This window comes from Triturus cristatus, chromosome 4_2, assembly GCF_964204655.1.
Source record: "Triturus cristatus chromosome 4_2, aTriCri1.1, whole genome shotgun sequence".
NCBI classification, from domain to species: domain Eukaryota; kingdom Metazoa; phylum Chordata; class Amphibia; order Caudata; family Salamandridae; genus Triturus; species Triturus cristatus.
In genome coordinates this window covers 82,139,922-82,154,387 of record NC_140586.1, presented here as the reverse complement: position 1 = coordinate 82,154,387, position 14,466 = coordinate 82,139,922, and the positions used below count along the sequence as shown (strand labels likewise).

The window sequence follows — 14,466 nt, the reverse complement described above, 5'->3', positions numbered from 1 at the left end:
ACAAATGTCACACGTGACACGGCCTCTTTGACAGATCGCGGCAGGCGTATGTTTCATTTTCTTGACATCTCAGGGGAGGGTACAGCGCGCAAATTCTCGACATACTGCCAGAACAGCCGAAAGACAGCAGCTCGCGTTTACGAGCCGTCTACCGGGGAGGATCTTCTTGCCGCACTCAATATGGCGGTTGTAGTTGCCTCCCTGGAGTGACTGACGTCACTAGAAAGAGCCGTACGCTGCGATTCAATCTCCTGTCACTGTTACTTAAGAGTTCAGGAGGCATCGGAGCTGTGTTTACAGGTGAGAAGACCCCGTGCCTCTTTGCAAAGCGTTCTGGACTCTTAAGTCAAGGGAAATATGTAATGTACCAATCGGAGAGGGTTACGGCCTTAGCTGAACCCTGTGATTCTTGGCAAATCACCTAATCTCCCCGTGCTCACAAAAATGAATGTGTACTTGTGTAATAAAACTGGTGCTCATGTCTACCTTCGGGACGAGTTTCCGACCATAAAAAACTGTAAAAAAAAAAAAAAAAAAGCAGACTAGCAGAGGCAATTTGGGGTCTGTAGTTCACACTGTAAGCGACATTTGGGGAGCTAAGTTTTGTCTAGTTAGAAACTTGCATTCGGGCATATTTAATCCTTTAACGACAAACCGTTTTATCTGCAATCATTTCAAAGTAAAAGTAGTATTATCGTTCTTGCATACTTTTGTCTACAGGAAAATGGGGGATATGAGAAATAACCGTTGGAGTGTATTTTTCCTACTTAACCTACATTGAATCAGAGTTAATTTAAGTCGGGAGACGGCTCAAATAAAGCCATTCTGGCTTCTAAAATCAGGAGTTTCTCGCCTGAATCGGGTCTGTTGGCATGTATGTGTCAGATCTGTAGAGAAAATTTTAGGGTGGTCTGCAGCAGGCTCTGCTCTAGAAATCTTGAACTGGGAGAGGTATTAAAACGACTGGGTGGGTCATGAAGGTGCATGGTGAAAGTGTGCAGAAATCAACAAATGTTTTTGGTAGATCTGCTATTGGTAAATTGGGTACAGTAGGGGCGTCTTTGAAGTGAATGTTACATTTTTTTGGGATCTAATGCAATCGCTGTTGACCATGCCAGTGCCATTTTATTGACTTTTAACTATATTCCAATGAGAGTTTTGGCTTTTGCTGCAGCAGGAGTGTCATTGCATACCTTGATGTTCAGTTTTGGGTGAGTGGTAGTCATGTGCTAAGGGATTCTGGAACAAACATTACACATTGAGCTTTCTTTTTATCCAAAAACTTTGATATAAAATACACAAAAAGCATAAAATGACAAGAACCCCATGTCTTTAAGAAAACTCATAAACATGCCTCCTCGGTATATTGTCTGGAGGGATACTTTCATGGACAGTTGCTTCAAAATCAAATTCATAATGGTATTGCCCATTTCCAATCCCATCCAAAAACTATGCCCCTTACTGTACCAGACAGAGGATAATCATGAGGGAGAGTGACGGAGATGTAAAGATCGACAGTAGCTGCTCTGGACTGGGGATTTTGCTGATTTCTCCTTCAGTAGGAAGGGAGCGTTGATTGCAGCCAGGAGATCCTTAGTGGTTGGAGAAGTTAAGGAAGCTTCTTCAGTGGCATAGCTATCAATAGTGGAGCAGGTGCAGTGTCACCAGAATCCAGAAGAGTTAGGGGCTGACTGCGCCCAAGCTCTGTCATACATTATCCTACCATCAGATTGAGGGCACATATTCCCTGCTTGCACTAGGGCCTATGACACTCTTGCTACACCACAAATCCTCTCAAGGGAACAGAGGAGCCAGGAAAGTGGTGCAGGTAGGCTTTGTGTTTGTAGCACAGCACTTTTATGTAGATTTGTTTAAAAAAAGGCATTTAACCAAAAACATGGAATCAAGCGGTTACATTTGTGCAAAAGATAACATTACATTGAATAAGCCTTGTGACTATTTGTTGGACTTGGCCCTTTTTGCAGGGTCATCCCTGAACTTTTTGCCTTCCTCCTGTATTTTTTCAGACCTGTTGTTGGCTGTTTTATGACTCTGGGCACTTTACCACTGCTGATCAGTGCTAAAGTGCATAAGCGCTCCTTATTGTAAATTGATGTATGGATTAGTGATTCCATGATTGGCAGATTTGGTTTACCTGTCAGACCCCAGTACAGTGCACCAGGAGTGCCCAGGGCTGGTAATCCAAATGCTGCTAGTGGGCTTGCAGCACTGGTTGTGCCATCCACAGAAGCAGCCTGTAAAAGTGTGTCTCAGGTCTGCCATTGCAGAGCCTGTGTGCAGTCTGGTACTGCCATGCTGACTGGGCAAGCGCACCCACTTGCCAGTCCCTAAACATTCCCTTTTCTTCATATCAGACACCCCTATGGTAGGCCTAAGGGCAGGGTGCATTGTAAGGATAAGGTAGGACATGCCCTGGTGTGTGTGGCATGTCCTAATAGTGAATTAAAGCCATTTTTGGTTTTCACTATTGCAAGGCTACTTGTTCCCCATAGGCCAGAATGGGCAGTTTGATTATTACATCTTATAATCCTAACTGACTCAGGGAACATGGTAGAAATTCGAGTTTAGTATGCCTGAATTTAGAATGATAAAATGCATCTTTTAGTGAAGTTGGTTTTAACATTCTGTGTTTGAAAATACCACTTTTAGAAAGTAGGTATTTTCTTGTCTAACCATCCAAGCCTGCCTCTGCTGGGTTGTGTATTCCTTGTCTGGAGTTGAGTGACAGGGGCTGGGGAAATTCCAGGAGACAGGGTGAGTCAGCACGGGGCTGAATAGAGAGATCTGCATCTAGATGGGTGGGAGGAGTTGCACCTGAGGGCTGTGCCTTCCCTCCACAATGCTGGCTCCACCTCCTGTGGTGCGTCTGATGCCTCTGCCCTGCACTCTGAAAGGAAAGAAAGAGTCTTGTCAACAAAGTGCTTCAGGACTGACCAGAACTGGTTTGGACTAGGCAAAGGCCTCTCTGCCTTCAGAGAACAAAGAGAAACTGGGTATAAATATTGGGACCCAAACCCAAGAACTTTATATCACTTTGGGAACCAAGAAGAAACCTTTGCTGAGGAGCGGAACCAGAGAGACTGAGGAGAGACTATCCCTAAGCTTGAGGGATTGGCCTGCAATCGTTGCCCGACTGCCAAAGAGAGGAGAAAAGGAACTTTGTGTACTTTATTCAACTTGTGAAGGATCTCCAAGGGCTTGAGAAAAGAGCTTGCCTCCTGCTGAAGTCTCAGGGGCAACAGACTTCACCCACCAGCTCCCCAAGAGTCCTTTGGAAGTGCCTGCTGTTTTGCGAGGCTTTCCGAGGGACTGCGTGTCTCAAGGAGCTGGAAGCGCGACTCACGAGCAAGAAGCATGTTGCCGCACTGCCGCTGTCGCATCACAACGAGAAACCGCCTCGCATCGCCGGAGAACAGGATCGACGTTGCAGCAGATGCCGACGCATCACCGGGAAGCGTGTCGCAGGGCCTGTCGCGGCTTGCATCGTTGTTAAAGCAGCTAGCATCGCTGGGGAGAAGGATCGACGTCGCATCAGACGTCGCCGCATCACCGGAAAGCGTGTAGCAGGGCCTGTTGCGGCTCGTATCGTTGCCGAAGCGTCTCGCATCATCGGAGAAGAGGATCGGCGTCGCAGCAGACGCCGCCGCATCACCGAGAAGCGTGTCGCAGGGCCTGTTGCGGTCTGCATCGTGTCGCATCAAGAAGAAGACGCTATCTTTGTTTCATTGCACCGGATCTTCATCGTATCACGGCGTTGCGGGCCGCTTCTCCACAGAAGCGCAGTAAGAAAATGACGCATCACCGTTCCTGTGTGTAAGGAACTGATGCATCACCTTCCCTGCAACACTTTCATTGTATAGCGTTACGCATCCAAAGGTACATTGAACTCAAAGTGTCGCATTTTAACATATAAAGAGAAATAAGCTAATTCTACCATTTTAAGTACAGTATTGTGGATTTTTGTTGTTTGTGGTCGTGATAAGTCTATATAAAGCATACTTTTTTTTTTTTTTTATATTTTTTATTATTCCTTAATATAACATTAACAAGGCGGCACATGAATGAATCAAACAAACAGTTAGACATTCCTTCTTACATTTAACGTGTTTGGCACATCCACCAATTGAGTTGTAAACTTAAGTCATCTGTGTGTCGTCACATATATGTACGTAATACCTCACATGCAAATCACAGTATTATATTACAGAGATATCCTTCATAATGGTCCTTCTGGGTCTTGTGGTATAAGTGGTAAGGTGCATAGCTCCCCCTGTATATGTTCCACCCTTTCCACAGCCGTATCCACTTTTTCGGGCACCCCCTGCGTACATATACAGTCTTTTCAGCTACCATAGCTATATCCATGTCTTTACACCATTCTGTGAGTGTAGGGGCGGCCGCTGCACCCCAGTGTCTTGCGATTTTCTTTTTTGCCATCATCATTCCTAAGGTTGCCCATATCTGTCTTGTGAGGTTAAGGTCTGTGGGTTCCCATATGTTTAGAAGGCAGCGCTTGGGTTCAGGCAGGACTGGGCTACCACTGAATCGTGTGATTTTTCCCATTACCAATCTCCATTATTTCACTATCGCAGGGCACTGCCAGATAGTGTGGAAAAAAGTGACGGGCACCCCACACCCCCTCAAGCAAAGTGGAGTGTCCGTTCTCCCCATTTGGTGGAGTGTCAGTCGTGTATAGTACACTCTATGTAGGATCTTAAGTTGTATCAGATGAAGTCTAGATGGGATTGCCACTTCCCTGGGTGAGGCTAATGCATCCTGCCAGTCTGAGTCGTCAAGGTCTCCCAGTTCCGCGACCCATTTATCACGGAGCTTTTTCATGGGGTCAGGTGCTTTGTTAATGATTTTTCGATACGTCATGGAAATTGCCTTTTTAGGTCTCGCGAGCCAAAGGCTCGAAGAGACATTTTATATGTGGGATTTTCAAAGTGCTACCCAGTCTTTTGGCTGGCCTAAACCTTGAGTGCACGAGATCACATGCATGTGCACAGCTGCTCCTCTGCTCATTGCATTCCCCCCTCCCTTCTCACCCAGCCCTTTGAGGCTCTGCTCCATTACTTTCACTTTCGCCGCTTTGACCCTTGCATTCCCCCCTCCCTTCTCACCCAGCCCTTTGATGCTCTGCTCGCATCTCCCTCCTCCCTGGGCGTGAAGGGAGACAGAGCCATCCTGCTTGATTAATGGCTTTGCATTCCCATGTGTTCCCGTAGTAAACATGCCCGAGGCGCCAGCCGAGCACAAGGCTCACGGAGACATTCTCTTTACCCTTGTTTATGGATAGCAACCGTGGAAGTCTAGCCTGTGCCGCATTTGTGATTACCTTTTATGGGATCACCACCTGTGATTGGCTTTTTTTTAGTTTGTAGCTTGTTACTTCAAGCGATTTGCGATTTCTTTGCACCCTCACTTCTCTACCTTTTGCCTGATGCCATATTTCTGCCCCCTCTAATTTCAGGTAATGCTGTTTCCGCCACTGTGTGACCCTTACCCTCTCCCCGCCCTTCTCCATTATTTTACTTTACACAGCGGGTTTGAAGTGTTTGCCCCACTCGCTCAGACTCTGCCGCCAGTTCACAGATACTCTGCCTGAACCCTCTCTACTGTTCGACTCTCTTCCTGCTGCTCACCCCACAACCCCTGAACCCTCTCAACTGTTCGGAACTCTTCCTGCTGCTCACCCCACAACCCCTGGTCACCTTTCTACTGCCGTGTTGTTGTGAGCCAGATATAACAGCGGACGCTGATTGCCTCCACAGCACACATGGCGCTGACGGCTCCGCGTTCCATTCACTTTCAAAGTGGCCTCACGCTGCGCTCTTCACCCACCAGGCAACATCTTCCTTGCGTCACCGCAGACAGAAGCCAGACGCAGCGTTGGCCCTGCTCCAGCAGGATCAATCTGGTTCGAAGTGCCACGTTCTCGAGGGAATACAGGTTCAGACCATTTTGACCACAGATTATTATTACATAGTTTTTTTGCTAAATTGACCCTATTCTTTATCAATCCTTCCGAGATTATGCCTGTGGCAAACAGTAGATTTCAACGCCTCGTCAGGAGAAAAAAGCGTTATATAAAAAAAAAAACGCACAAAACCTATATTTTTCTGCAATTTACAATCATTTTAATGTACCCTATACTTCCCTACCACCACATTCTTTATCTCATAATCGTTATAGGCCTGGGTAACAGGATCATATACGCTCAGTCAGATTCGTCTCGTAGATTTTGGATGCTTCTATTCATTGGCGAAACACACTACGAATACGAAGCGAGTTTACTGATCACATGCTGCTGGCGGAGGTACTGGGTGACATGAGGGCTGGCTTGGCCCAACCAGACTCGAAATACACATGCGCGTAAACACACACTATATATGCAGACAAATCATTGAGTGTAGTGAAGTATGAGTGTAGTGAAGTATGTATCTACTATTCTAACTCCACAGGCGCAGTGATACCGGGATAGGTTGTTGCGTGGGACACAGTAAATATCGCTGTGCTTTTAATTTCTGATACACCCGCTCCAAAATACCTACACACTCTTTGAGGACTGGTCCTCACAGGACTTATGTCCTCACATCGATGGCATTTCTCTAACTTTGTCAGGGTTTACTAACACTTAAAAAATACACAGACACACACACCCCAGCCACACTGCTTCTGTATACATCTACAGAACGTGTACCGTGTGTATGAGGAAGTCTTCACTTGTGTTCTACCTCTTGTGAGTTTGAGGGGTACTTTGACACCTACCCTGGCCTGTTATTTGTGTTAGAATAATTGCACTGCTGCTGCCTATAAACAGCAGCAGTGCAAGCCTTCTAACACAAATTCATGGACGCAATATTTTCATGAAGCTTCGTTAAAACCATCTAGCTACACAAAAGCAAATATAAATGGCGCTGGCCATGCTTGTTATCGCATACAATCAGATTTTTTTTCATGAGGAAAACAAACACTGCTTGCTTCATTGTTGACCCGTTTACAAAAGACATGAACATAACACATTTTTCTTTACCTTATGGAATGCTGCAGGACCGGTTATCAAAAGTACCACAGTTACCAATACCACTGAAAATGTACGTTCAGTCACTTATCTTCTAAAGATTGGACTTTTGGCTGTGCAAGAAGGATATCTTAACTTGCCCTCATTCACAATTTGTGCTCGGTTTGATGTATTTTACTTGGTATGCACACTCGGTTTACTGTCCGACTGGACCTGTCCCCTTATTTTTACAGGGCACATAAAGCAGGACTCCGTCTCTTAATTCCTTACATACTAAGCTGTTTTGGGTGATAATGATGCTAAATTCACGATTCGTGATTAGATTAAATAGACTTCATAACCACATTCCTGGGCTAACTCTGCCGGAGACCTGCAGAGGTTTGTTTAGCAGCAGTAACCAGTGTTTCACCTGACGAAGCTGCCAAGCGTCTGGTTTTGATATCTCTGGGCCACCGTTGTGGAGCGTTGGGTGGAACCACAGTGGGGTCATTGGACTCCAGCGCAGGGGGAGGGACTGCAAAAGGGCCACGTAAGATATGCCTCTTACGATTGGGAGCTTTGATAGGCCCTGGCCTCTGAGTTCATGGTTCAGCTAGACTGTTTTCCGAGCCTCTGGATGCTTGTCAAGTCAGTCTTTGTCCTTGAGATATCTCTTTTAAAATGGGGCATTTGTTTGTGCCCGTTTTGGCAAGGATTTCACAAAATATCACTTTTGTTTTTGTGTTCTCTTGAAACACTAGACGTTTCAAGAGAAAACTAAAAAAACAAGCATTTTCAATGCCCTAGTTCTCGCATTTACGCGAGTTTGAGCTACTGGCATTGTACATGACAACGCCTTTTATTTAGGTTTTGGTTTTTAAAACATAAATAAAAGGCATTATCATTTACAATGCCAATAGCTTAAACTCATGTAAATGCGAGACCTATTGCATTGCAAATGCTTGTTGTCCATATGTTCCGTAAGTAACCTGTCTTCTAATGGCGATGCCTCGGGTAAGTGGGTGGCGGGCGGGATTGCTGCCTCAAAGGCATGCTTTATTTGATAATATCGGAAACGCTCCATTGGTGCCATCCCATATTTGGATTGGAGTTGATCAAATGTAATCCTCTTCCCCCGTACCCAGAGGTCCCCGACCTTGGAGATGCCAATAGCATCCCATTGATGGAATCCCTTGCTCTTGCTCAGTCTACCCAGTCTTTCCGTGACCCAAAGTGGTGTGCCCTGTGTGATTTTGTTGTGCCAGCCCAGTTTTTTATGTACTGTTTGCCATATTTGCAGGGTGTGTTTCGTCGGACCCAGCAGGGCCTGCAGCTTGCCGTAGATTGCACGATACGGACCTTCGTCTCCCATTCCTACCCTATCCAGCTCGTAAGCCGGGTCTGTGTGAGGGACATGCAGCCAGTTGTTTATTACCATTAGTTGGGATGCCCAATAGTAGGTCTGGATATTAGGGAGCGCAATTCCACCATCATACCATGTTCGACACAGTTTAACCATTGCTATGTGAGCTGGCTTGTTATCCCAGAGGAGCTTAGTGACCTCTGCTTCTATAGCTCGTAAGTAGGATGGGGGAATCCGGATAGGGGTATTTTGGAGGGCGTACAGAAAACGTGGCAGCGCCATCATTTTAAAGAGCGCCGCCCTACCTAAGAGTGTTAACGGTAGCGATTGCCAGTGCTTAGTGTCTCGCTGCAGCCGTGGCAGTGGGGCGTGTAGATTGAGGGCTGTGAATATCTCGGGGCTGTGCGTTATATGTATCCATAGGTATTTAAAGTGATCTGTCACTATTTTAACGTTGCAGCCAGCTGGTAGTCGTGGTGGGGGGCCATGTAGAACATAGAGCACGGATTTCGCCCAATTGATTGTGTAGCCTGAGAATCTCCCATAGGATTCACAGATATCTAGGAGGCACGACAAGGATCCGCTCGGAGAGGGCTGGTATAGGAGAATATCGTCTGCTTACAGCGATATACGGTCTTCATAGTCGACAGTCCATCGGAGCCCACGAATGAGCGGGTCCTGCCGTACCCATGCTGCCAGGGGCTCTAGTATAAGGGCGAAGAGCAGTGGCGATAGTGGGCAGCCCTGTCGTGTGCCTCGATGCAGTGAAAATTCTCTGGAGATGCGGCCGTTCGTCACCACGTGCGCCAGGGGATTAGTGTAAAGGAGTTGTATCCAGGAGCAGAACGTGGGGCCAAATCCTAGCTTTTTGAGGACAGCAAATAGGAAAGGCCACTCGACCGTATCGAAGGCCATTCTTGCATCCAGTGAGAGTATAATGGTGTCCTCTTGAATCGTGTGTCTGCGCCCCATAACTCCGTGGAGGCGTCGTAGGTTTAGGGCCGTATTCCTCCCTGGCATGAAGCCCGATTGGTCTGGGTGTATTAATTTGGCTAGATACGGTGTGAGTCGGTTGGCCAAGGTTTTGGCCAAGATTTGGGCTTCCGCATTTATCAGGGATATAGGCCTGTAGGAGGTGCAGTCTCTCTGGGGTTTCCCGGGTTTGCAGATGGCCACTATAGTTGCTAAGCGCTGGTCTCGTGGTAGTTCTCCTGCTTCCAGACCCGTCTCAAGCACCGTTAATAGATGTGGTGCCAAGGTTGTAGCGTTAAGTTTAAACCACTCTATGGGGATTCCGTTGGGGCCGAGGGCCTTCCCAGACTGAATTTTATGAAATGCTAAGGCCAATTCGTCTGCCGTAAGCTTTGCTTCTAGGAGCTGAGACTCCTCCGCTAGTTTAGGAAGACGTCTGTCCCGGAGGAAGCCATCCAACTCCGCCTGTGTGTGTGAATGTGCGGAGGCATAGACTTGTTCGTAATGGTGTGCTAGGAGATCTACCAACTCTTGTGGGTTCTGCGTGGTAGCTCCCGTAGGCAGGCTGAGTTCTGCCACCCATCTGTCCGCTTTCTCGCGTTTATCAAGCCAGGTCAGCAGTTTGCCCGCTTTGTCGCCCATTTCATATATTGTATGCTGCGTTGCCGATAGTCGTGACTTAGTTTCTTCCCATAAATGGTCTTTGTATTCTTGTTTTTTGAGCAGTAATCTATGTGTGACATCGTCAGAAGGGTCTGGTCCCAGATTCTTTTCTAGATCATCAATCTCTCGCTCAAGTGTCTCCATTCGCTGGGTTTTATCTCTCTTGTGTTGTGTTATGAGTGAGATTGCCTGCCCCCGGAATACAGTTTTATATGCCTCCCACAGGGTAAGCGGTGAGGGGACTGAGGTTTCGTTTTCGTTAAAGTAGTGCATGGTAGCATCTAATAGTCCCTTTGTTATTTCTGGGTTTGTCAAATATCCGGGGTAAATCGGGTACGTTCTAAGTTTAGCTGTTGTTTGCCATGTGTAATTAGTACTAAGTGGGGAATGGTCGGAGATGCCTCTCGGCAGGTGGGAGATCTCCAAGAAGTGAGCTATTTCACCCGCCGGTGCCAGTATGTGATCTATTCGAGAGAAGCTGTTATGGGCGCCCGAGTGGTATGTGTATTGGCGCGCCTGCGGATAACGGTGCCTCCAGACATCCACAAGGCCCAGTGTCTCCATGAAGTCCGTAAGCGCCGAGTGTGCCCTATGCTGGTGTCGCGGGGGTGTGCGGTCGATGGTGTCGTTTAGCGTAGCGTTGAGATCCCCGCCTATAATTAAATTGCCCTGGGGGAGCTGTAGTAAGAACTCTCCTAGCGCCGGGTATGTCACTGAGTGAAGCGCTGGGGGGAGTTAAACGGAGACTACATTAAGTAGACGGCCCTCCCATTGGCATGTCAGTGCCGCGAACCGGCCCTGGTCATCTGTATATGTCTTTTTGACTACGATTGGGTACTGTTTTTCGATGAGAATCCCCACCCCGCGAGAGCCGGTCGTGAACTCTGAGTGGACCGCTAGTTTGAAGCCCCATCTGTCAAGTGCTTTACATGTCGTCCCCGTCAGGTGAGTCTCTTGTATCATTGTTATCGCTGGTGCCTTACACTTTAGGTATTGGAGGACTAATGCACGTTTCAGCTTGTCTCGGAGGCGTTAACATTCCAGGAAATCATGGGCAGGGTTTGCATGCGCATTCGGTCTTGCTGAGGTGCGTCAGGAGTAGTGAGCATGTGCGGTAATGACGGTGCTTAATTTACGGTCTAGGTAACAGTGGAATTCCGGTAAAGTTGCCAACATAAGCTGATAGTGTGCCTGAAAACATGACAGTACAATCAAATAAACCAAACTAAAACTTCCCTTATTAACCCTGGATCCCTCCCCCTCCCTGCTTCCCTGCAAGACGGTATAGAAACTTCCCGCCACCCCAACTTTGCAGAGGGCCTAAATCCCTTTACCCAACACATCTGTAGGGGGAGAGGAGCGTCCACCAGATGTCCCCGTTTATGGGCCGCATCACAGGATTAATGTCCCAATTTGCCTGTTATGATGAGTTCGTAAGTGGATGGAGAGTGTCTTTGTTTCACCGCTTTTGTCTCACATATCGAGGCGCGGCTGCAGTCAGTTTCAACTGGGTTCGGTCTTTGCTGACTTAGTGTTCATTTACTGCGCGCTTGTCCGGTTTGTCGCCTCTTGGGTTTCATCATTGAGTCTGAACTTGGCTGTCGTACTAGACTTGGGACCACACCCTACTCCGGGAGTGTCCAGAATTCAGAGCGAGGTCTGCTGTATGGCAGCCTAGCTGCTCACCGCTGTTGCCCGTTCCGTTCAGTCGTGAGGTTGTGTCCCTGGCGGTGGGTGGCCATGCCGTTTTTGTCTCGTCCGAAGCCGTTACGGCTGGAGACTCGCCGCCAGCCCTCTAGCCATTCCTGTGCCTCCTCAGGTGTGGTGAAGAACCATGTTTTGCCTTCTGCCTCCACTCTCAACTTAGCCGGGAACATCATGGAATATTTGAAGTCTCGGCTCTTGAGTTCTTGCTTTATGGCCAGGAAATTCCGTCGCTGTTTGGCAACAGACGCGGTGTAGTCCGGAAATATGGAGATCACCGTGTGCTGGTACCTTAAGGGGGGTGCCGCCCTTGCTGTCTGCAGGATGAGATCCCGGTCACGAAAGTTGAAGAGCCTCGCTAGAATTGGTCGGGGGAGGGGTCACCCGGTCGCGGCTTGCCCCCAGGAACGCAGTGAGCCCGCTCCACCGAGAAGTAGTTGGAGTGTCCTCTTGGCTGCAAGTGATTCTTAATCAAGTCCTCCACAAATAGATCCATGGCAGGACCCCCCGTTCCCTCCGGCACACCTACGATGCGGATGTTGTTGCGACGGGAGCGATCTTCGAAATCATCCAGCTTTGCCGCCATTTGTTTGTTGTCCAACTCAAGCTGCTTCATTTGGTTCTTCAGTATACGTGTGTCTGCGCTTAACTCTGTCGTCGTCTTTTCCGCTTCCGTCACTCGCGAGCTAAGGTTGCGAAAGTCAGCGCGTATGAGTGACAATTCGGTAGTGACTGTATCTATGCGGGATTCCAGTGACGCATGGACCTTGTTGAGCGTAGCCATAATGTCTTGCAAGGTAATATCATTTGCTGGTGTGGGGCCTTTACTTGCTGCGTCGTCCGCAGCAGCCCCCCTCGGGTCAGTAGACTCGCTCTTGGAGTATGCATATTTCTCCAGTCTGTTCTGTTGGATCCCTCTTTGGCCCCGGCCCCCCATGGTGCCCTGACCAGGAGCACCAGGCTTTGTTCACCAGGAAACAGCAGGTGATATTTACCGCCGCCTGCCATCGCCTTTCTATCTGGCGCGCGGCCTGTCGGGTTTCTCACCAGCCGTAGGGTGTCACTGATGCCAAGGGGGGGGGACGTTCTCAGCTGCGTCTGAGTAGTATGTCGCCTTCGACAGTCACTGGTGGTATTACACGGATCTTGTCGCCTACTGTGTGGTGGTTGCTTCCAGCAGGTTCGCCGGACACTTGGAGCGGGGGCTCTCTCAGGCCCAGAGACACCCCACCGCCGCTGCTGTCATTCTATGATGTATGGGGGTGGGGGCCGGGTAGTAGACGCCCTGGACAGTCCCTGGCGTTATTGAGCGGAGCTTGTCGCCTGTAGTGTGGTGGCTGCTGCCAGCGGGGCCACCCGACACTCAAAACGGGGTCTCCCTCAGGCCCAGAGGCCCCCTCTTGTTGCTGCAAGAATACTTATTTTTGATATAAAACTTGTGTGGTATCCATCTGTAGTGTTGTCACTTGATTACTGTATGTATTCACAAATGCTTTACACACTGCCTCTGAGATAAGCCTGTCTGCTCGTGCCAAGCTACCAAGGGGGTGAGCAGGGGTTATTTTAGGAGTGTACCCCCTTACCCTGACTAGACGCAAGGGCCCCTACTTGGACAAAGGTACCTACCTCTGCCAACTAGAGACCTCCAAATCTAATACTATTGAGATTGTTTCTTTGTGAAAAGTCGTTGTAACATGCAATCTGTGGATGCTGTTTCTTTCAAGTAATTTTCATACAACTGCAGAAGTTGTATTATAAATAGTTGCAACAAGCCTGTAGTCATGGCTGCTTACACCTCCGGTGCTCACGGTGCAGATTCTGGAAGCCAAATCAAAGACTTTCACAAAAGAAGAATTGTTAGAACACCAAGATTAATAATAATAAATGTCTTTATTCATGCCAAAGCTAGACACGTTTCAGCTGGTAAATATAGATATATCTCTAAAGAGAGCAACAATGAGTCCAACTTTCAGTACCTTTTATTTAGAAGTTTAGTTTAATAATTGCACACTTGGTTTGTTTTTATTTGTTTTTATTTCTCCTTCTATTAACTCTATTACTCACCCTATATCCGAAGGCTCCAAAAATCTTCTTTCTGTACTATGAGGCGTAGACCCAGGACACGGAACCAATATCGGCCTTCGTGGACCGGACAGGATGCTCTCTGCTTGTTAGCCTCAAACAACAAACATAGAGAGAATCTCTATGAGGTTACGTCCTCTTTAATTCATCAGAAATTCACCAACCCCTGTGAAAACTAGTGAGCTTGCAAAAATGAACAAAACAATGTAATGTTGCATGACCTTTTCCCTTCCGCAGCTTTTCTCAGAGTTTCCCTTTGTAATAGATAGCTTCCTAAGATAGACCCCACCACCCAAGAATGCCCAGCATGGCACTTGCCTGTAGCCACGGCTCGATGACGGAGCTGTGGTGTCCTGGCGTTCCTTGCCTTCAGGCCCTGGGGTTGAGGGGTGGCCTCTGGAGTGTTCTTTGGGCTCTGGTGTCCTTCCCTCAGGGTCTCTTTCTCCCGTGCTCATTCTCCTTCTTGTGGTGACCTGGACTCCCACGTCTGGTGCTCCTTTACTGGCGCCTCGGTCTCCTGCATTCAGTGCTCCTTTGCTGACGTCTCGACCTCTCTTTCCCCCATGCACTCCACTGTGCTTCTTTTCATGCGGCTCGACTGTCTCTCTGTCTTCTCCCTCTTTCGATTACTGATGTCAGGGATCCTGGAGACCCGTCA

General features: G+C 48.0%; 1 protein-coding gene across 2 annotated transcripts in view; it reads left to right on the top strand.

Annotated features, from left to right (window-relative positions):
* Positions 1-259: 259 nt before the first annotated feature.
* Positions 260-14,466, top strand: part of GCDH (glutaryl-CoA dehydrogenase) — a 220,253-nt gene continuing 206,046 nt past the window's right edge. For both annotated transcript variants that reach the window (XM_085600632.1, XM_085600630.1), the window contains exon 1: positions 260-300. The gene's annotated coding sequence lies outside the window, so the exon portion shown is untranslated. The remainder of the gene's footprint in view (positions 301-14,466) is intronic.